The sequence below is a fragment of the Tympanuchus pallidicinctus genome, unplaced genomic scaffold (assembly GCF_026119805.1).
Source record: "Tympanuchus pallidicinctus isolate F22 unplaced genomic scaffold, pur_lepc_1.0 scaffold10, whole genome shotgun sequence".
NCBI lineage: Eukaryota > Metazoa > Chordata > Aves > Galliformes > Phasianidae > Tympanuchus > Tympanuchus pallidicinctus.
In genome coordinates, this window is record NW_026294619.1 from 7,074,005 (window position 1) to 7,097,135 (window position 23,131).

Below are 23,131 nucleotides of genomic sequence, written 5' to 3' on the forward strand. Positions count from 1 at the left end.
GGTCTGATGTGGGAAAGTACTACCTTCCTCTGCACAGCTCACAGAAGTGGTGGCCACTGCAAGAGAAAGTCATGGACGTCTCCTGACTGTCAAAACTGTCACATTAACTTTCAGTGGCTAATAATAATAATAATAACAATAATAGACTTCCAAGGTATGAGCTTTTCTGGAGAAGAATTTGCCTTTTGACACTGCAAACTTAGGTCACTCTTCTGCTAAAACTAACATATAGGCCAGGAAGGGATATTTCATGGTTAACTAATTACCAACCCTGGCTGGTGTGAGCACTGTTGTTTCATAATCTCCTTCACTTTAAGACTTGTTAAAATCAATTTGCTTGTACATCATATTTTCACAAAAACAAAAACAAAACCAAAAAAACAAAAAACCAACCACCTCGTACTAGGTTCTTGGGTCCACTGAGCTCAAGTGTCCCAATTTAAAACTTGTACCCATTTGTTCGGGCAAAGTTTGATTTTAGTCTAAGTAGTTAATTTAGTGTAAAACAGTCATGCTCCTTTCAGTCTTTCTGTTTCAAGACTCTACACTTCTTACCGAAAGTAGGTTCCTTGGTTATACTTAAGTTATTCTTCCTTGTACCTCTTTCACTTGAGTATTTCTTTCTCTGAATAAAAAGACTTGTTTCCTATTTCTTTCTCTCAAGAGCAGTGGCTCATTTATGCATGGTAGGATGGCATTTGCCTTTTCTGCAGCCTTGTTAGGTTAGGGGCTGATGAATGTTCTGCAAGTGGGCAAGGTGAAATCAAGTTCTTTTCCATAGGAGCATTCAGTCTATAAGATATTTTCTTGATCCTAGTACCAAAGATTGTGATCTTTCAGTTTGTCCTTCAGTTTGTAGATTTTCAATTTATTATTCAAGACTTCTGTGTTAGCCATTTTTTATGTACTGTTACCCATTTTTTTCCCTGCACTGAAAATACTTTGAGTCATTCTTTCATCAATGTTTTAATAACATTTCTTCCTTGGCCATTGGTGACTTTCATAAAAGTATATAAAGCTATATAAACTATGTCAATAGCTAATTCTTATGGAATCTCATTTATAATATCTTCTCAGCTATACACTTTTCCTTTTAAAAAAGTGCACTCTGCCTATCTTGAGACAACTTCTCATCCTCACAATTTCTCTGCTAATTCTCGTCTCTTCCTGTTTTACTAATAATTCCCTATGTGTTATCATAGACTTCACTGAAGTTAAGACAGGCGAGATCAATCACATGTCCTTTGTCTGGAATGTAGGTTATCTCATCTAAGAAATGTATGAGGTTAAGCGGGTACAATCTACTTTTGGTAAGCCCATGCTGTATTTTATGCCATTTTCATTTGACCTTCTTGTCTTTAATTATCTTTTCACTTAGAAGCTGCTCTGAAGCTTTGCATACTACTGAAATCAGAATTCAAGGAGTGTAGTTATCCACATTCCTTCTCTCCTCTCGGCTAACCTTTTCTTAAACACAGGCACTATATTTTCTAGATACCTATTTTATGGTGTTTGATAGAGCTATTAAAATGTAATGCTAGACGATCAAAAAATTGTGAGCCCATAGTAGGGTCTAGTTCAAGCTCTTTATGTATCAGCCTTAGCATATGGTGACATTTACTGGGAATTTGTGTACAAATGAAAATAACTCACAGAAGTTAGCCTTGCAGAAACATAAGTGTAGTGAGCAGGGGACCACAGGTAGGACAGTTTCCATGGCAATTTGACTGAGAAAGGTGATAGAGGTAGGGAAATAAAGTGGAACCAGATCCTGGAGAGTGAGCTAGACTGGGAAACTTAGCTAGGCCAGATCTCATTTTGCTAACTGTCTTAGCAAGGTAGGAGGTGGATAACGGGAATTACCTGACTGCCCAACCAAAGAAGAAGCTAATCAATATTAGCTTCCATCTGTGCCACTGTAAAGAATGCACTTCGTAGAAGGATGTTGTTGGGTGGCTGGCACTGTTAAGTAAAAACACACAAATACTTTAACTAGAGCTCAGAGAAGATCCCACTGGTGTGAGGCTAATAGCTCTGATTCTTCTCCCAAAACGTCAACAAAATTACAAAGGACAGAGAAGTCAAATAAGACTGCTCAGACTTCAGCTGGCTGACAAGAGAACGAGCAGTGACATCTTCTATTCTGTCTACAATACCAAGTTGTTTTTTTATTAGTCAAATGCTGCGCTCTGGGTGGGGAGCTCCAGAAAGAGTTCCCTAAAAGTTGATTTATTTAGGTTCATAAACTGATACTATTGGAAATAGACAGTGATGCATCACCTCACATCTGCAATATAAGCAATGTGGATGCTGCAGAACTATGAGTAGAATAAATAGCTAAGTAGCTGTTTCTCCTGCTTCTGTTGGTGAGTACTGAGTTTTTGAAGGTCTGTCCAACTGGGGATTCCCTATGCTCTTTGCATTGCGGGTGCCCCTAACAGTATGGGATTTGGTGCTCTAGGCAGACCCCTGAACTGGGAAATGCTATATCACTGAAGAGTCCATAATTTTCTGATATGGAGTCATTTCTATTACAGTGGGAACTACTGTATACCACCCAGTCCCCCACAGGCACATTTTTCTTGCCTTTTTCCCCATCTACTCTTGCTTATTTGTTTCTGGCTGGTGATCAGAGCTATTCCTAATCCAGCTTTCCGGAGAAATTATAGGTCAATTCCCATTTTTCAAATTGTTTCCACCCAAGGAAGATTCTACACTTAAATGACCAAGTAAGAAAAGATACAGCTGTATCATGCAAGCCCTTTTCAAAATAACAAGATATTTTTGTTTCCTACAAACATCTGACCTCACCGCTGGCCTTTTCCAGTTTGTCCTTTTAAAATATCTCTACATGCAAGTGCAGAGGGCAGATGCACTGTCAGTTATGAGATGGCACACTGTAAGGTCCTCTGGGGATTTCAGCTTTGCACTCAGAAGCATTGCTTCTGAAAAAGACGGTGCTGGTGGAGAGACTGAGAGAGATGAGATACACTGATGCACTAATGCATTTAGACCTCAAGATTTTCATGTTAGGTACCCCTATGCTTGTGTTTAATTAATAATAATAATAATAAAAAAAGCAAATATTTGGTATTGGGTGGAGAGGGGCCTTAAAGGAGAAAGACTGACCAAACCAAACAAGGAGAGAGAAGAATACCTTTGAAGCTGGAACTCAGAAAGAAATGTAGAAACAGAACTGGAATTCTAATAGGCTTAGATAAATAAGATTTGGATCCAATTTAAATAACTTCAAACAGTAAATACCAGATAAGATGTACCCAGTGGTAAAAAGCAGATGAATGCAAATGTACTAAACTGAGCAAGATGGCAAGAGACTTTAGATTGCTCTCAACATGTTGACATGTGCCTTTTTGGGATGGAAAGCTGGAACTTCCTGCTGAGATCTGTGCTACATGGGAGCTTGCAGGGGTTGCTCAGCTTTCACTGGCTGATGTGCTGAGGGAGTGAAGGCAAGATACAGCACACTCTGCTCTGAGAGATGTCATTAATGAATATTTAAAGTCAGTTGTATTATGAACCTCAGGATACAGAAAGATTGCACAGAGGATTCAGAAGGAAGTGGTTTTGGCTTAGCTGGTGTCTCAATCCTGTTTTTGCTATCAAAAACAGACAACAAAGCGGCCCTGTTCTGTCTTGCAAGTGGTGCTTAGGAATTGAATAGCTCCCTGTCCGTTATCCAGTGTCTGGGGTAGTGCAGCCTGCACAGTGCTAAACACTCCAAATTCAGAGATTTGCATTCATAACTGTATTTATGGGTTACATATAGTATCTCTTAAAATAAAGCACTTATTTAGACAGTTTATTCAATCCTTTGTGTTTACAGAAATTCCACAATACCTTTAATGCAATGCAAGCTGGATCTCTTGTAATTTAAGATAAAATCTTACCCATAAAGGAGATGAGTATTTTACAGAAAAAAAAGTCTAAAATATCTAGCTTCACCATACTAGAAACTGCAGTATTTCGCACCATTATTTCAGTGCTATGTTAAAATGATGAAAGGCTTAAAAGATCAGAACATAGTGATTGATATGAAATTCAGCTTATCTGCCTTAGAAGATGTGATGAAATGAAGATTTGTAAGTACACAACTTATGATTTATCTCTGAAATTAGAGGCTCTGCTATGTACATCACGATTATGTGGCAGACTGGTATGAATACTGCACTCTTATTTTCACTATTTGCCCAATTGTCATCTATGTTTATGCTGAATTAGACTGTAAAACTGGAGTGTCTGCATGAGACTTCTAGTAAAATGGATTTGCTCCATTTGCTCCTGAGAGACAGGCTTCCTATCTTCCCTCTTTCCACTTCAAGAAATATTTTAATGGATCCGTGAGAGTATTGATAAATGATGAGGAATCCTAATAAGGATCTATGATCATGTTTCCCAACCAATAAGTCTTTGGGGAGGATGATGGAAAATTATTAAAAAAAGATGTGAGTGATGCCATTCTGGGAACTTTTTTCTTTTATAACAGGACAAGATGTAAGAATTACATTTTGTGATGGTATTTAAACTTAGACTGATGTTTGCCTCCCATTAGGAGACTGGAAAGTGCGTAGTACACTTAATAAACCTTTCTTCCAGCAGCTGATTAGTTTATACAAACAGTCTGTTGCTTAGTTATAGCTGAAGCAAGATTATTCTGAACTTTCAAAATATGAATCTGTGATTTTTGTTATTGAATACCATGAGTTTGGCTCTTGATCTCTGTAATACTCCAAGAGTGCAAGTTGCAAAGTCGTATTTTTTGCTGTATAGACTGGTATCAATGTACTGCTTGACAGCAGCTGAGAATAAGGATTATAGGCAGGTGTCATGTTTTTTGTGGAAGTTAGGTTGAAGGGTTAACCTCTGTGTCAATAGTGGAGTGCTGGTGAACCAAAAGGTCCTGCAGTTTAAAGAGAATGCATCTTCCTCCTCATCCATACAGACCAGTATCTCAGCTATTAAGAGTCAGTGCTTTTCTGCTCAAGAGTAAGTGTAAGATGGACATACACAACATGGCACCTTAAGGCTTTATCTGCATGAGTAAAGGGAGGACATGCATGACTAAAGGTAGCAGAGTTCTCTGTTAGTGATTGTGCTAACCTTATGGCATCTTTGTGGAAACAATTTTGAACATTATGGTTAGGGTGTAGAGAAAACCCAGGGAACAGGCTTTGGAGAGCTTAGTATACTCAGTCTGCTTTCAGCATGGTAGACAAACTCATGGCAGGAGCTGAATATTCAGTACTGGTTTGCCTCCCAGACCAAGCCGCTCAAGAATATTAGAGTTTTAGACAACATCTTGCATCTGAAACTTTTTTTTTAAAGTTAAAATATATTTGAAAATGGATTTTTGAAAAGTATACGTGAATGTAGTATCACTGAATTAAAAAGAAATATTTCTCAGTACCATCAAGGTTGTCACTTACATCACCTGAAGTGGATACCTCTAATGCAGCTTGGAATACATGACTATACGATAAGCCAGGCATGTCCAACCCATGGTGTGGCATGTCTGGCAATGCAGCCATCTTCTCCCTATGCTATAAAGGTGGCAATTTTCCCCATGGAGAAGCCCCAAGCATGCACCCATCACTCAGTAACAGCCAAACCATCACGGCATTATTAACGTGGTGTCGATGGAAACCAGGGTACAGTGAGGGCAGTGCTGTACAGTGCTGACTCAAGTGATGGCAAATAATTCTACACGTTCTGATACGCTGGCTAAACACAGGGCTTCAAACAGCAAAGAATACTCAGCTGTGGTTTCCATTTTGATAAAGGAATTTGAGATAATATTTCAAGATTGAAAATAAATAAATAAATAAATCAGTCTGACTGTGGCACCATTTTCAGTTGATATAAATTAATTACCTGCAAATGTTCGAATGGAATGTGTAGAGCTGCAACCAGAGATTTAATTCAAAAATATTACCAGTCTCTCATAATCCCTGTGTTACCAGAGAAAATCATCCTTTGCTTCATAGTAACACCTTATTCATGTCATTGCTATCTGCAGTATGCACATTTATGAACAGTTGTCAAGGATGAAGTACAGGAAGAGTACAATTTTTTTTTTTAAATCTCTGATTAACACCGTGAAGCCTCATTAAGAATTGCAGCCACTGCTATTGAACCAACCTGATGTGTTAGATTCACAAAACCAAGGTCACATATCCTACTAGTTTTATGATTTTGTTACTCTCTTTTTTTAGTGTTTTAAGAAAAATATTAAAAATTGAAGTGTTTTCTTATATATTAACATTATTGCATATTTCACAAGAACTGTTCTGAAAGTAATGCCTCCTGATTAATTTTGTTGGCCCATGATATTGGAGGCAGATGGTGGTGGTATGGCAGCAGAGGTTGAACTTTCCCACCAGTATTCTCTTATACACTGTTGTAGTGTAACAGATGGCAGCAGAGGGGTAGACTGACAGAATGGGTTCTGACATGGAAGTACGGATGAAGCAAAGGTGTGTCATTGATTTCCCCCATAAAGAAAAAATGGCATCCATTGATGTTCGTTGATGCTTGCTAAATGTTTCGGGAGACCAAACAGTGGACTTGAGCACAGTGAGGCAGTGGGTGGTGTGTTTCAGCAGTGGTGACAGTAACAGTGGATCACCTCCGCTCGTATAGATTTTTATGAGCACAGTATACAGGCTCTTGTTCATTGCTGGCAGAAGTGCTTAGCTAGTGGTGGTAGCTATGTAGAAAAATGCTGTTTTTTAGCTGAGAATTTGCTCTATCAAAAAGTGTCATTATGCTTGTGCTTTTTGTTGTAGTTTCTGTGGAAAGAAATAGGAGGCATTACTTTTGGAGTAGCGTACGTAAATGCAGCCCAAGACAATTCGTCTTCACTCAGTGTGGCCCAGGCAAGCCAAAAGATTGGACACTCATACAATAAGCCATCCCTCTGTAATTTATGCCTTGTTTTGCACTGCATGTGTTTTACACAATATTCTAAATATCCAAATAGATTTAAGGATCCTCTAGAACTGGAGTTTCTGGTTTGTAGCTGTAGAAAATCAGATCTCTTTTCTTCTTCTCTAACTCACAAAAGACAGGACAGGCTTTCCTTCACTTTTGAGTCATCTTAGCACACTAAACATAAGCACTGTCCTTTTCAGTCCCTTCATCACAGTTAGGTAAATTACTTCTATGTACAAGCTCTTCATTCTGTTTAAGATTGACAAGGTCATGTCCGTGATTTAATAAGAACTCTACAGAGCATCTGGAAAACATGGAGCTGGTATCAATCCTACCTTGCTTTCAAAATTAATTGAGAAAAACAGTTTACCAGTGGCTCAATGACTACCTCAGGATACATGGACAAAATTAAAAGAGCCTGTTTTTCAGGCTGGATGTTCTCCGCCCATAGCTCTGATGAAATTTATGGGTAGTAATCTCAAAAAAAACGACTCTTCTTGCAGCAATATTCACCTCTCCCTTGACATCATTTTAGCACATCTCGTTCAAAATGTGTTTACATTCTGATGTTTGCCTATATACCAGTGACAATATTTCTGCATGCACACAGATTGGTAATAGCTTTTGAAAAAGTATTACTGAAAGATACATTAAAAATTACTCAGTGGCCAGAAAGCAGTCACCTTACTTAAGTCTAAGTGAAACATAAACAGCCACTTTGAGACTACTGGAGATGATAAATAGTATGTTTGGACTCTTTTAAAAGATTCGCTAAGCAATGGCCTCCTCTTCATAAATGCTAACTGTGCTAAATTCCAACGTGTCTGAAAGTAATACCTCCTATTTATTTCTATGGAAACCACAACAGACACAGAGAGAACAATAGCACAATTTGATAGAGCAGAATTTCAGCTACAAAACACTATTTTTCAACATTGTCATTACTGTTAACTGATTTGCGTGGATGAGCTGATCAAGACACTCTTCATTTCATGATGTGACAGCTGTGTGTGGCCATCCAAAAGAATATGGCTTGTCTTTCATGTCACTGTTGCCACTGCTGCAACGTGCCTAACTGCGCTCAGATCCACTGTTTGGTCTCCAGAAATATTCTGCAAGTGTTGAAGAATGTCAGTGGGTGCCATTTTTTCTTCAGGGAGGAATTCAATGACACATCTTTGCTTCATCTTCACTTCCATTCCAGACACCATTTCATCAGACTTCTTCTCTGCTGCCCTCATAGTAACAAAATCTTAGGTAATATTGGTGTAAGATTCAACTTCTGCTGCCATACCACCACCATCTGCCTGTGATGTAATGGGCCAACATAATAAAACAGGAGGCATTACCTTCAGAGCAGCCTTCATTTATGACCATCCAATTAGGTTAGCTTTAAAGAAGCAGCATACATAATGGATTTAATTGCTTGATAAACATTAGAAAATTCCAGTGGTTTTTTTTTGTTGTAAAATATGTCAGACTTATTCCAGCAAAAGTAGTTAAATGATTAATATTTTTCTCTTCCTAATTCTAGAGATGAAACCTGAAGCAAGCATAGAAGCGATCAGTGAAACTGTAAATAGCATGCAGTGATTAAAAGATAGAAGGTTTGTCTGAAGTGGTACTTCTAAAACACTACAAAAAAAAACGCTCTGGGCATAATTGTGTTCCATTAGAGGGGATGGGTGAATCATAGAATCATAGAATCACCGAAGTTGGAAACGACCTACAAGATCATCTAGTCCAACCGTCTCCTCATCACCATTGCCACCACAAGCACTAAACCACATCACGCAGCACGTCATCCAGACGCCTCTTGAACACTGCCAGGGACGGCGACTCCACCACCTCCCTGGGCAGCCATTCCAGTGCCTGACCACTCTCTGAGAGAAAAAGTTCTTCCTTATGTCCAACCTAAACCTCCTCTGATACAGCTTGCGGCCATTTTCCCATGACCTGTTGTTGCCTGGGAGAAGAGGCCAAATCCCTCTTCAACACAACCTCCCTTCGGGAGGTTGTAGAGTGCAATGAGGTCTCCTCTGAGCCTCCTCTTCTCCAGACTGGACAATCCCAGCTCTCTCAGCCGCTCCTCATAAGACTTGTGCTGCAGACCCCTAGGCGGGGTTGGGGAGGGGAGGAAGTGTAGGTTTTTGGTTTGGTTTTGAGGGTGTGGTGCTTTTTTTGAGTATTATTTTCCCTTCCTCTAAAGCAAGAACTAAATCACATGGTGTTCAACATGCCTGAAAAAAAAAAAAAACAACCAGGCATGAGGTGTTTCATTTTGAGATTTGAAAAATGCAAGCCATCCCAAAACAGTCAACACTACATAAAACATCATGCACTGTGGCATGAGTCCAGGACTTTCAACCCATCTACCTTGAAATATGCACAAGGACAAAACTGTGCCCTACACAAGTGCAAAATGACAGTGGTATATAATTGGAGCTGATTATGTACTAATTTTATGGTACTGACCATCAAAGCAACATGTTGCTCTGGGTGTGGGTTGTGGATGTCAGATGCTGTTCTGCATCCAGGTGTCCTGCCAACAGCTTCAATTTGGCACTGAGCTTGATGCTGCAAACAGGGACTTTCTGAAGGGAGTCATGCTGGGCCTTGTGAGACTCCCATAGGTAAAGCACTGGGCCCTCTATTTAAGCAGATGTTCACTTCCAAACCCACAAAATTAAAGCAAAGGACATGTTTAAAAGGACATGCTCCCAGCACAGGTGCATTCCTGTGGGTACAGAAGTAAAAAACCTGCATGGAGAAATGTACTGCTGCACTCCAGGCATCAGTTCTTCAAGAGTGAGGCCCCAGATCCCTGTGAATCTCACCCAGTTTTGATGTGAGGAACCAGGAAGTTTAAAAAGCTTGTGTTTCCTCTGTGAGAAACCTCTATGACAGTGCTGAGCAGAGAGGCAGTGTCCTCAGTGAAAAGTGCTCAGTGCCTTGCTATTTCTCACAACTGCTCAATGAATTTCTTCCTTATTAGCTTTTCTGCCTATGTTTGGAAAATTATTTTACCTGCTGTTGCCACAAGTTACCTCAGGATCAGATGGAAATGCACAACTTGCTGCTGAACATTATCCTCTTCTCACACAGTAATAGTTTTACTACTGTTGGTCAGTAGAAGACACAGAGGATCAATTCAGGCCAGTACCGACTTACCTTTTCTGAGGTAAACTATAGGAAGAAGGAAAAAACCTCAAAGCCCAGTCTTCTGGCAACAGAAATCCAGAAGAGTTGAAAGCTAATTGAGTGTTAAAGCAGCAAATGCCATTGATGTGAATTTTAGCATCCAACACAGAAACAGAGTGCTCTGTACAGTGTTTCAGGGCCCTTGGCTGCAGCTTGGTGACCTCCAAGAATATTTCCCTTTTGTTTCTTATGAGATGTCCACAGATGTCTGTTGTCAGCTTTACAGCCGTAAGCTGCTTCTCCTATTTCTGGCTGGTGATTGCAGACAAGCAGGTAAGTGTGAGACCAAGTGCTTACCAGAGCCATGCACAGAGCCTGGTGCTTCAGTAATGGGAGAGTCCTTCTGAATGGCAGAGGTCTGTGAGATAAAGGTCTTGGTGCTTCTTAAAACTGGTAGGAAGTAGAACAACTCCTATGTAGTAAACAGGAGAGGAGAGGCCAGGTATGGGTATTATTTGGAGAATCCCAAGCAGATCAACATGGGGCTTTTTCCCTCGCATTTATGACTATTCATCCTAGTTTTATCTTCTGCAAATAGTTTGAGAACTCCTCTTCTTTCAAGCAAAGTTTGTTTTTATAATCAGTTTATGGATTGATTTGGTGTCTGTCCCCTAATGTCTGCCATGCAACCAGTTGCACACAAGAAAGACCAAGTAACACGTACTCAAAGTAAAGAGATTGCAAATGTTTCTAGGACTGGAATAGGTTTGTGGAAATGGTTGTAAATAAGATATATAGTCACAGCATTTGGATTGGTTCACAAATAATTTGCAAGCAGGGAGAAAAAAATGAATCACATAGTTTATTTGCAAAATAAATAAATAAATAGAATGAATAATTTGATCAGTTCTGTTTCTGAACGTTAGAACTCAACTGAAATGAAAGAGCACTCTGTAGTTCTCCTTGCTGAATTACAACAATTTTTTGAGCTTGACTGTGAAAGGAAAAAGTGAATGTTTAGATGTTGTTTGACCAGCAGCTGATGAATGCATACTTTGGAATGTAAATGGGCTTGTTTTTTTTTCCAGCAGCTACAACCATGTATAATGTAAACAGACTCTATTTGGAAATTGATTAGACTCCTACTTGGTCTCATAGAGTGTGGAGAGTCACAATTACTAATATAGTAATTGGATTCCCCCACACAGCTCACAGCTAACATAAGGCTTATTTCACAGTGTTACCTTCTGAAACTACAAAGGCAAGAGAGAAATCATATTTACTCATTAAATAGCAAATGATAATTTGAAAGACCAGACAGAAAGGAATAAAAAGTCCCCCCAGATTTATAAGAAATGTGTAGCCAGTGAGTTTTTTAGTTTCCTATGAAAATAGATATTAAAAAATATAAATCTTTTCATCATAAATACAATCTGGAATAATGGTCATCTACAGACTAAACCTCCTGGAAAGGTTTAGGTAACTCTCTAGTGTGCCTTGTCAAGCAGTCATTGATTGTGAGCATTAGCAAGAGGTATATAAAAACTTATAAATATTATATGCAGACTAGCTGCACTTAGATTGATGATTAATAGGTCTGCTGTTGGTAATCTATGGCATCTCTTTTGCATGAAGAAAGCAATTAGAAACACATTTCCGAATATTCCAGACAGACCTTAGATGGTTCACAGTATAAAATTGAAATCTTGGAGTACCTACATGCAAGAATCTAAGTGAAACGCACAGATAGATTCAACCCTGTCACCTAAAATTCCCTGTTGTAGCTAATGGGAAACAATCAAAGTTGTTAGGCTGAAAATGCAATTTCTTTTTTCTTTTTTTTTTTCTTTTTTTTTTTCTTCAGAATTCCTAAGGGCTTGTTAGGCTTTTTTTGTTTTGTTTTGTTTTTGTTTTTTGTATGTGTGTTTACTTTAAACACATTACCTTATGTTAAGAGATTAGAACAAAATCTATGGCACCTGTCTAGCATTGGTAATCAACAATACAATTACAAACTAGCTATTATGTGGAACTAATGAGAACAACATCATTTAGGAACTGAATAGGGATTAAAGCAAAACTCTTTACAGGATTGAAACTCTTGTTTCTTGTTACTGAGTATTGTTTTCCCACTGTCTCCACTGGTGTGGTCTGTGGCACTGGGCAGTTATCCGCAGCTCACACTGTGGGAGTTATGTGGGAAGCACATGTACTTCTTCATTTGGGAGATGTGCAGTTTTTTGCATATGTGAGTGTGATGAGAGTTGGAAGGCTCCCAGGTGTGAAGATCTGAGAGAAGTTACCCCTTTGGAGTTCTCATGTGCCTTGGTATGTAGATTTAGATTGGTATGTAGAATTAAGTAAAGTACAAGGAGCTCAAGTCAGGACATGGTTTCCCCTTTCAGAAAGCTTCTTAAACATCTGATTTGCTAAGTTTAGTGAACAACCGTGAGTACCTCATTCAGCCATCCTCATACTCTCAATCTGTCACCTCTCGGTTGATTTTGGTTAAACATGTCAGATAAACAGAGACCGCAAAGGCCTGACAGATACATGGTCTAGGGGCCATGTGGAGGCTGTGGGACCCTCAGCCAGGAGTTGGTCCATGAAGCTCACCATTGACCCACATATCACTCCACGTTCTTTCCATTGACTTCTGGGGATACCCATGGAGAAGAGCAAGGATAAGTGTGAGTAGCATAGTGTGAGCTCAAGCACTGCTGAAAGATTGAGGTGCCTGCAGAGGAGTGAACTAGAGGGTGAGGAACACAATGGTATTGAGAGCACAGAGCCATAGGAAACAAGGTGTTGTTAATCTTCCACCTTGTAGAGCTGCTATTGTATGTTACTCTACATTGCTTTTAATTTTAGGAAATAGGTGCTCAGGGTGCTTCTTTTTAATGTTAATTTTTTCTTTCATATCCATAATTTTGCAAAATGGATTTTGTGTGCACTGTAACGTCATACTTAGAGTAAGCATTTGGAATTAGAGTTTTATGTGAGAGATGAAAATAATAATAGTCCTTTTTTTTTTTTTCTAATCAAGAAATTAACCCCTTCATAACTCCTTCCAATTAGATGTTTGGATGGAAAACATCTCTAGTTGTGTTTATCCATTTAGTTCATTAGAGAATAATGGAACAGTTAATTAAACCACTATTTTATTTTTAACCTCAGTTTTGGAATCCTTTGTAACCTAAGGAAAAATTTCTTCTTGTGTCCTGAAACTTCACCTGCTGATTCTCAGGCAAGAGGAGACTTTTTCAATCTTCATACAGCTTGGTTATAAAGACATTGTATTTCTGCATTAACCACCACAGCATGCTGTCGATCAGAGGTCTTTCTTTGGTTTGACTTGATGCCTTTAAAACACAGGAACATTTGAACTCAAAAGTTTCCAAACTTGGCTGAAGATCTGAATTCAACCTTAAAGCACAAGATAATTCATGTCCAGTTTAAAGTCATATCCTTAATCTATTGTGCCTACAAATTGTGAAAGGGTCACCAAACCACCAGGAGACCTTTTGTAACTACAGTAGGTGCCATAAGTCCTCAATGCAAACAGTAGGCAAAAGTCTGATGTTATGTACAGAAAGAGGTTCAAACTTTCCTCTGAATTTTCTTACTTTTGTGCATCCAAGGTCAGAACCTTAATGTTATCTGAATATATTGTGTTTTGTGATTTAATAAAGCAATGTTAGAGGCTAAAGGTCTGCCTACTGTGTGAGTTATTTTTAAAATGTCCTTCAACTTAACAAGACTCCTGAGAGTAGAGTAACTTTTCTACTTCAGATTTATCTTGGGATCTCAACTTCAGTTCTAGGCTTCCCATTGCATGAGGATATTGAATTCATTGTCTTTATCTCCATTTTATGTTGTACTATATGTACTTTACTGTGCTATGTGTTTCACGTCTATTTCTTTTTATATAGGTGGAGTGGCAGTGTCTTACAGGGCTACCTTTACCATCTTCAGTTATGACCTCACTGATCTCTTGGCTCATTTTCCTCAAACACGTCATCTACATGCCTCCGTGTAGAACAGAAACCAGTCCAAGCTGTTACTTGCTGGTCTGTACTCTTCAGTGCCATCCTTAAATTTAGTAAATAAACAAAAGGATCAGAACCTGCACTTTTTATTTGATGTATGTTTCAATATTTTATCGTCATTTTCCATACAGTTGAGGATAAAAGGAGTGGCAGAGGTAAGGAGGAAAAGATGCTATCTTTTAACTTACATTACAATGAAAACTGCTGAAATTCCTGCCTATTATACAGAGACCCGTGATCAGACATTACTTTCTCAGGCATAACAAGTGGGAGTTTTCCTATCTAATTTTGGCCATCAAAAATGAAGCATCTCATTAAAGATAAATGTTTAGACTTTGTCTGTAGAATGTAGAGATAAAATGAAGATCAATTGCTCCAGAGAACAATTAATTCTATTATCTTAGATATCTGTCCTAGGATGATATGAAAAAGATGAATCTTCTCAAAGTACCTCATTTTCTCCACTTACTGTAGAGGAAACCTAAATGACTAGCTGAAACCAGAAACTCACTTTGGATAGTTAAAATTAAATTATATGAATCCCATGACTGTGTCTAATGTAAATAGGATTTAACAAGCAACTCTTTATTAGTAGAATCTTTTAGAGGGTCTGAACTGGAAATGAGAATTATTGTCTAGGGCAGTTGTTCTCATATTTTCAAGCATCCGCATATCTGTATTTGATGTGATCAGGGGCACCAATTATTCCCAGGATACTACTGATTAAACTTAAGGAACAACTTTCTCCACTTTTTTTTTTCCTCCTCAAGGTTAATATCTCTATTATTTCAGTTTACTTTGTTTGATTTAAAAAAAAAAAACAAAATACAAAAATAAACTCGGTAACTTCTACTGTAGGTACCTTCTGCTTTGGAAGATGACCTGACAGTTACAGACTGCTCTCCTTTTGTGAATGAACTGAAATAAAAGTAGTGCCCAGTGATGTATGTATACTGTAGAACCAAACTCAGCTCCTTAGATTTTTGTCAAAGATGAAGTATGTATGCCTGTAATCATTATGTTCTTTTCAACTTTGCATGACTTCTATAATCATGCATTCCAGATTGGGGAAAAAAAAAAAAATAAATGTTCCTCCTTTAGGAAAGTAGGCTACTTGCCAAGCCCACTTTCACAAAAGCATTAAATCATTTATTTTTGTTTCAGTTTGTATGGACATCATATAATGACTTAAAATTTTACACACGTGGACAGAGTTCCAATCAGCTTCTATAATTGAGCATAGGTCTGTTCTTCAACTTGTAAGATGTAAATTAGGGTCTTCAGATTTGATTTTGTGGTTACAGGAGGACTGTGACATTCCCTGCTTGAAAGCATTCATGGGAAACTGAGTTTTATGTTGTCAGTTTTAAAGGACTTAGAACTTACTGTCATATGAGTGTTCTGTATGCAGCTCTTTGTCCTAAGTTTTCAAATTCTTTCTTTGAGCCATTCATGCTCTTCTTTTTATGTCATCATGTCATTTTACATTCCCAATAGCAGCTTTAGCATCAGACGCTTTGGACCATTCCTAACATCATCATAATGTAGACAAATTCCTTTGATGTATTCTGTGGTATTTCTTAATTTTTATTCTTTAAGTGTTAATCTCAAACTTCTAGTAATCAGTCTCTCTGGGTGTTTTCTCCCAGTCATAATCACCATCTGGTTTCTTATCACAAGCTCAATTAACATGATTGCTAACTGCAATTGCAAGATTAACTTTTTAACCTTAAATCAGTCACAGACTCTTTTGGTTTTTCACCTTCTGTTTGTTTAAAACTTCTGTATGAACTATTTCTTTTTGATGAGTATTACCATCATTCTCAAGTTAGCCTCATTTGCCTCAGTTAAGTGAAAAGTATTACAATTTTTTTTTTTTTTTTTTCAGAACCAGCTCTTACCATAATCTTTTTTTTTTTGCCAGTTGTCTTTTTGGCTGATGCACTCTGCTTGCATGTAGAAAGGGAATACTGGATTAATATATTTCCATACCTCAGGAATGTGCTTAATTGCTATATTTTTTTTTCCAACTGCAGACCTCTACAACTGAGAATCACTGGGGTCATTGTTTACACTTTTCTCAGTGGCCCTTGCTGAGAGACATATTGAAATACAGCCTCCCCATGGCCTTATCTAGCCATTTCTCTGACAACTGAGTAGGATTTTTCAATGCAAGAAGCAGCAACTTCTAGCTGGCCACCTTCACAATTATATTCATAAGAAACACACTGCTTTCTCTCCTTTGAATAGAGAAGCGTTATGCTGCCAGCAGGTTTTATAAATCACTCAGAAGGTCAAAGAACTTTGCCAAATTTGTTACCTGAAAACCAAATATAAAATTGAACAGACTGGCTTTGTCTACTAGCTATACTAAAAATATACAAGTTCCCTTTCTTTTAAAACCTTGAAATACCTGTTCCGTTGTCCCTTTCTATTTTTAATTGGTCTTGGTCTCTCAACCTTTCTCCTTGGCTATCCAGCAACTAATTAATGCAATTAACCACTGCATCACCATGGCAATTGCTCATATTGTCCTGTTGACTTCCCCAGAAGATACCTGAGGCTGCATAGGGAAAAAATAAAATGCAAAGACCATGGTGACAGTGGGTCAGGAAAAGATGAGCCAGAAAAAGCCAGGACAGGACATTTGTCACTACCTGATTAAATCTACATGGAATATCTAACTCCTTTCTAGAGGTGATAGAGCAAGCTAGTATAGAGGAAACAGAGACCTGAAAGCTTTACACCTGTTAGGACAGTCTCAGAACCTTAGTAAAGGTTAGTCATTTATCGGTGTTTTTGATACAGCTTCTACTATGAACCCCTCGCCCCTTGAGCATGGTATGTGCACCCATGAGTGCTGTTAGTTTTCAAAAGTTTCTCAGAAGGACATGAACCATAAAGTCTCCAAAAGAATGTAGCAGAAAATAGAAAAATAAAGTAGCTCCTTTGATGTATTTTATCCACTAGCATAGATAGGACATGTCTCTACTAGGGATGAATAGCAAAAAAGAAAAGAAGAAAAAAAACCAAAACAATCAGTCAACAGAATGAATTGAAAACTATCACAATACTGTAATTACACCTTGTTCTGTGCTAATACACCTGAGATGAATTGCTACTTGCTGGCGCTCTCAGGTGCATTAAGGCATGAACCTTAATGGCTCTGAGCAGCTTAACCTGGAATCTCCACGCACAGCTGTAAACCCAAGAGCTCTTTTTAAGCCTAGCTCTGTTCTTTATTCTTTCTTTGAGTTTCCTTGGAAGAGTGTTGATCTTCAGGTCTGAAGACTGCTTTCTTGTTTTGTTTTGGGCTAATGCTGTAGATTTGCCTGCAAAGTGCCTGATGTGATCTTAATGCTGAGCTGTGGGCTGATTTGTCTAGCTTGATTTCACATCTGCCTGGACACTGTTTAATGAGATAGGTTACTATTGGAATGAATCGCCTCTGGACCTTTCCTGCTTTAACAATGTGGCACTAGACTTTGGCTGTTAAGTCCTACCTTCTTTTTACTGTGGGATCTCCTTAGTGCTCCATCCCATTGTGTTCATGTTTGCTCTTCAGCATGGGTAGAGGTCCTTGTAAGACTTTTAAGCCTCATGGAGGATATCTTACTGAAGACAAATTTGTGGCATGCAGCCAGGGAGCTGTAAGAGCACAGAAGAAGAGATCGTGTCCCCTAATGAGAGCAGTTAGGCTCTCCTATGTCTCACAAGTATATTCTGCCTTCTGCAAAATCTGTGGCTGCTGGACACATGAAAATACTCTACACCTTTTTGATGCGCTGAAGTGAAGAGCTGAAGCAGCTGGATGTAATTTCTTAATGCCCTAGGAGCAAATGGCAGCTGCTTTTCCAAGTGCCAAAAAGTGTGGCTCAGAGGAACTGCCAACAGACAAGACATGAAGCTAGTGTGTCCTGTTTCTGCCTCTGTGACTCTGTTTGCAAGTACAATTGGAACCGTGTAGCTGTGCAGAGCCTCGTGAAAGTGAAAGATAACTCCCCATGTGATTGCAAGCTAACTAGTGCACAAGAGAGCAGCTCCCAGCCAATTTAGGCACAAGATGTACATCAAAATAGAACAAGAGACTTCTAAAACAGGAGGTGGAGAAAGTGCATACCATTCAAAATCCATTAAGAGGTGCTTCAGTCAACCTCAAACGGTCATTTCTAATGCAATTAAGGGAAGGTAAGAGTGCTGAGCTTTATTGCCTCTTCAAGTACAGTCTTATTAGTAAGAATAATGTGCTGTAAATTTAAATGCTTCCATATATTTTACAGATATAGTTTTTATTGGTACTTTTCAAAGGTATTTGGAAAATACTTGGATTATTCTCCATCTATTCTTGGATTCATCTCCATCTATTGTTATTCAGTCAGAAATGTTGCCACAGGTTCTGAATGCTGGAAGTTTTCCTTTAGCCCTCAGCAATAACTAATGTTCTATGTGTCTTAAAGGAAAATATTACTTTGTGTTAAAGCATCCATATACTACTGCAAACACTTTCTAAGTATGAAAAGATATCTTATATGAACAGTCTCTGTCATTTGAACCAAGCTGTGTTGTCTGTGAGAGCTGAGTGAGATTCTGGTACAGGTATTGCTTCATTTTATTAAAACTAACAATGTTTCTGTTACCTTGCTTTGAGGAAAGCAGTGGTCAATCTACCTGTTTGGAAGTTAGCCCTTTCTTACCCTACTACTGTGCTGCTGGGGTAGGTGTGCTTTAAGGAAAGGCAATGTATCTGTAGACTTGGAACAGTTACATTGCCAAAAGAGAATACTTCATAACATATAGTAGTGACATTGGATTTAATTTATGTAGCATATCTCTTTGTTAATATAGCATATAACAACAAATATAGCATATTTGTTAATATGTATATTAACATATACACAAGCATACTAAAAAGTATGTTGTGTGGTTAGTTGAATTTGTACAGATATATATGAAGTCAGCCCTTGCTACATTATGATGTGCTGTCCTCCTTCATGTTCCAGGTCACACAAATCTTGTGTTGAATTGATTTTTTTTTAATTTTTTTTATTTTTTGGCACAAGTTCATGATTTCAGTCAGGAGTCTGAGGTCTCCATGGGACTGGGACTTTCCCTGGGCTGAACAGGGCCAGGTTACCCAGTCTTTCCTCATACAGGAGATACTTCTGGCCCTTTATCATCTTTGCCCTCTGCTGTGCTCATTCTAGGAAGATCACTGTTTTTTCAACTGGGGAGCCCAGAACTAGACACAGTATTCTAAATGTGGCCTCACCAGAGCACAGTAGAAGTGAAGAATCACCTCCCTCAATCTGCTGATTGCACTCTTCTTAATGCACACCAGGATACCAATGGTTTTCTTAGCCATGAGAGCATACTGCTGGCTCGTGGTCATCCTGCTTCCACCAGGACACTCAAGTCCTTCTCTGCAGAGGTCCTCTCCAGCAGGTCATTCCATAAGCTGTACTAACTAATTTATGGATGAGAACTGAGCAGATTCCTTGACATTGAGCTTTTGAGCTGCATTTCTCCTATTGATAATTCTTATCAGGAGAAAGCCTTTAAATCATTAGCCAACTAGTAGGAGATAAGCAAGTATAAAGTTGTTTTTATACGAAACTGTTGCCCATGCACTTGAAAACTCAGTGGATATCTCCTTCTTAAGAGATCTGTTTATATATGTGGTGGGTTGCCATTTTGTTTGCTGCATTAAGAGGTTATCTTGGAAAGTAAACGCTTCTCTAAATTCTTGATGAATTTGAATGAGTATTTAATACCTATTAGATGTCTGAATTTTATTTCTTTACGTCTCTAGAACTTACTTGAAGATAGAAAGCAGAGGTAGAGAGATCTTGCTAGAGAGCTGTCATGCTGACTTTTATTACTCGTCCTTTATAAATAGTCCACTAACTTACACAGAATTGTCTAGCTCTTCACTGGAATGGCCTGCCTAGGGAGATGGTGAAGTCTTCATCCCTGGCAGTTGAAGAGGTGTCTGGATGAGGAGCTACAAGATATGGTTTGGTAGCTTGTGGTAGCAATGGTCATGGGAGGATAGTTGGACTAGATGATCTTCTAGGTCCTTTCCAACCTTGTGGCTGTATAACTGTGATTCTTCCCAGGGAGCATTGGATGCATGTGATGAACCATAATACATTTTGTGAAGTGTATGTGTAAGAAAGATTTTGATGGCTGTTGTATGACACAAGCATTTGTTGCTGCTGTGAAAACATATTGCTATGTTTCCTATGACTTTATTGTGGTATATGTTTATGTGGTACAACAAGGTTGTATACTTGGGAATTAGTGTTTGGCAAAGCTAGAGTGATGCCTGATGGCAAGGAGTACAGTTTCTGGAGAAAATGCCTTTGAAGACAGAGTCTCACAGATGACAGTTAAATAATCTGTATTCATCCCAGGTCAGGGTAGTATAATGGCCAGGGCTTCTATAAATGTGCTTGTCAAGATGCTACAAACTTCATCTATGCTATCCTGGCAGTAGTGCTTCTACATTGACTCTTAAAATCTGGAAGATCAGAAAGATCTGTATGCTTTTCCCCTTGTTTTAATGATGATGAAATAAAAGCTATTATATCTGCTCACTGGTGTTGCCTCTCACCTCATACAACACCATTGTCATAATGTTGCTATTAAACTTGCTCTCTCTTTCATGCCAGCTACATGTTGAGAGAAGTACTGCCCCAGAACCTGTATTAGGTTTGCGCTGGTGCACACAGTACTATTTGAAGTACTCAAACTAGTTACAGAAATTGAAGTTATTATTGCTCTCCACTGATGCTTTATCAAATCTGTTTGTTCAGAAACTAGTGTCAGTGACAAGGTTGGACATATGTTATAGTAAGCAGTGACTCTTCCCCCATATCCTGTCATGGTTAGGGTTACTCGACATGCAGGAGGTACCAGAACAGAGAGCTAGCAGGTTTCCTAGTATGCAAACATAAATGAGAAACTTGCTAGCATCCTTCTTGATATCTTTGCCCTGACTCCTGTCTTGTCTGCTTGAATTCCCTTTAATAGAGCTTCTACTGGTGTCACTAACAGCTTGCTTGAGAGGAAAATTGTACTGTAATAAGGTTGGAGCTGTACAGATAGCTTTCAGTTTTGGTTACCATCAAAACTTTAAAAAGTCTTTGTGCATCATCTGTTTTCAAATGGTGTTTAGTTTAATCTTTGTCTACTTACACAAAGTCCTTGTGTGCCAAGGCTTTCATGAGAAAGAAAAGGTTGTGGAAAAGAGGTAAGGGAAATACTCTTTCAGTATGTTGAGCCATGGCCTTCAATGTAAAATCTGCTATTTTTTATGAGTATTGGAGGAGGCAATCTTCAGATTAGCTTTCAGATGACATTTATGAGATAAACTCAATCATTTATATTTATGGAAAGCTCATGTTGAAGGAACTTGTCTTTAAACCAGAGTGGATAGTTAGAAAACTTTTTTATTTTATTTTTTTTTTACACTTGAATCCCTCCATTTATAGGATGGATTTAGATGGGAAGCCTGGCATGCTGCCCCAACAGTACAAATCATTGATACTTTTTTTGCTTCTTTTGTGCACGACTTTAACATCACATCTACACAATATTCACAACCAGAGATTCTACTACAGTCAGTGAAATGCATAGTTAGATTGCAAGGGTGGAGGGGGGGGGGAAGGGACAGACATTATTTTTATGGAGGAATCAAGGCATAGGAAGTTAATCTGATTTATGTTTAATCGTTCATGCTGCCAAATCTTGGTATGAACTAGGGAAAAATCTTTTGTTTTAACTTTAGTCCTTAAGTTCAAATTTTTAATTAACTTTTTGTCTGTAACTCTCAATATGTTTCTGTGGTAGTTCACTATGTTTTGCATTCAGGGAACAAAAATAAGGCTAATTAAACACTCATGAATTCCTACAATTATCAAGTAAAGAATGCATTGCCTTTTGGGAAGAAAAGAGGAAAAATTGAATTCTTTTGTTGACGAAAAACAAACAAACAAACAAAAAACCACAAAACCAGTGCTGTTTAGATTATTCATTAATTAAAACTAGTATTTTTCATCTCTTCAGTTTTGAAAAGGTTATCTGCATTTAAAAAAAATATAACAGTATAAGAATTAAAATACCATATCAAAAACATTTCAAAATTGATTAAAGAAAATAGAGTCCAGTTCAATATAGAGCTTCAACTTATCTGTACTCTAAAATTTAAACACTGCTTAAGTATTGAACACTGTTTCATTCTGCATAATATGGTATATGAACACCAAGTTAGTCAACCAAAAACTGAATCAAGTGGAAGGTTATGCAGAAATCAGTCTTTGCACTATTCAGTTTGAATTATTATTATATTTTTTTCCAATCACTTCTGCCCTGATACTGATTTAAGGATGCTTTGTACAGAATTTAGCTAATTTCACTCTGAAATTCTAAATTTTCGATTGGAAAAGAAAACTCCATTTAACTTTCGATATGTTCAAGTTGTTCTTCCCTAGGAACAGACCTTGGAAGACTTGGAGGGATTTCATAAGGATTGGCTTTTGGCTCAGATTGGTTAAACAATACAGAAACTCCGAGGTTAAATGGCACTGACTTTCTTCTTTGTTCACTACAATAACTTCTCTAGACTTCTTCATCTGTGCCTACAGAAAATTAAGCTGAACACCAAGAGATACAAGAATGAAAGGAAATGGTCTGGAAATGAGTTTAGGACATCCTTAGGGGAAGGCTAGATAGGACCCAGCCTGATAAAGTTTTTCACATTCGTGCCCCGGGTCCCATATTTGATAGGAAGACACAATTTGTTCTCTTTATTCCTTTACAATATAAATTTCCTGGTTCTGATTTTTCTGAAATTAAATGGCACTTTACTTTGAGTTAGTTGGCAGGTTGCTAAATGCTGCTGCTGTCTCGGATTGAAAATCAACTGCTGATCCTGTGCTGAGGTGCAGCCAACTGGAGCCCCTGGCAGGAAATTGCAGCAAGATTGTAGTTTA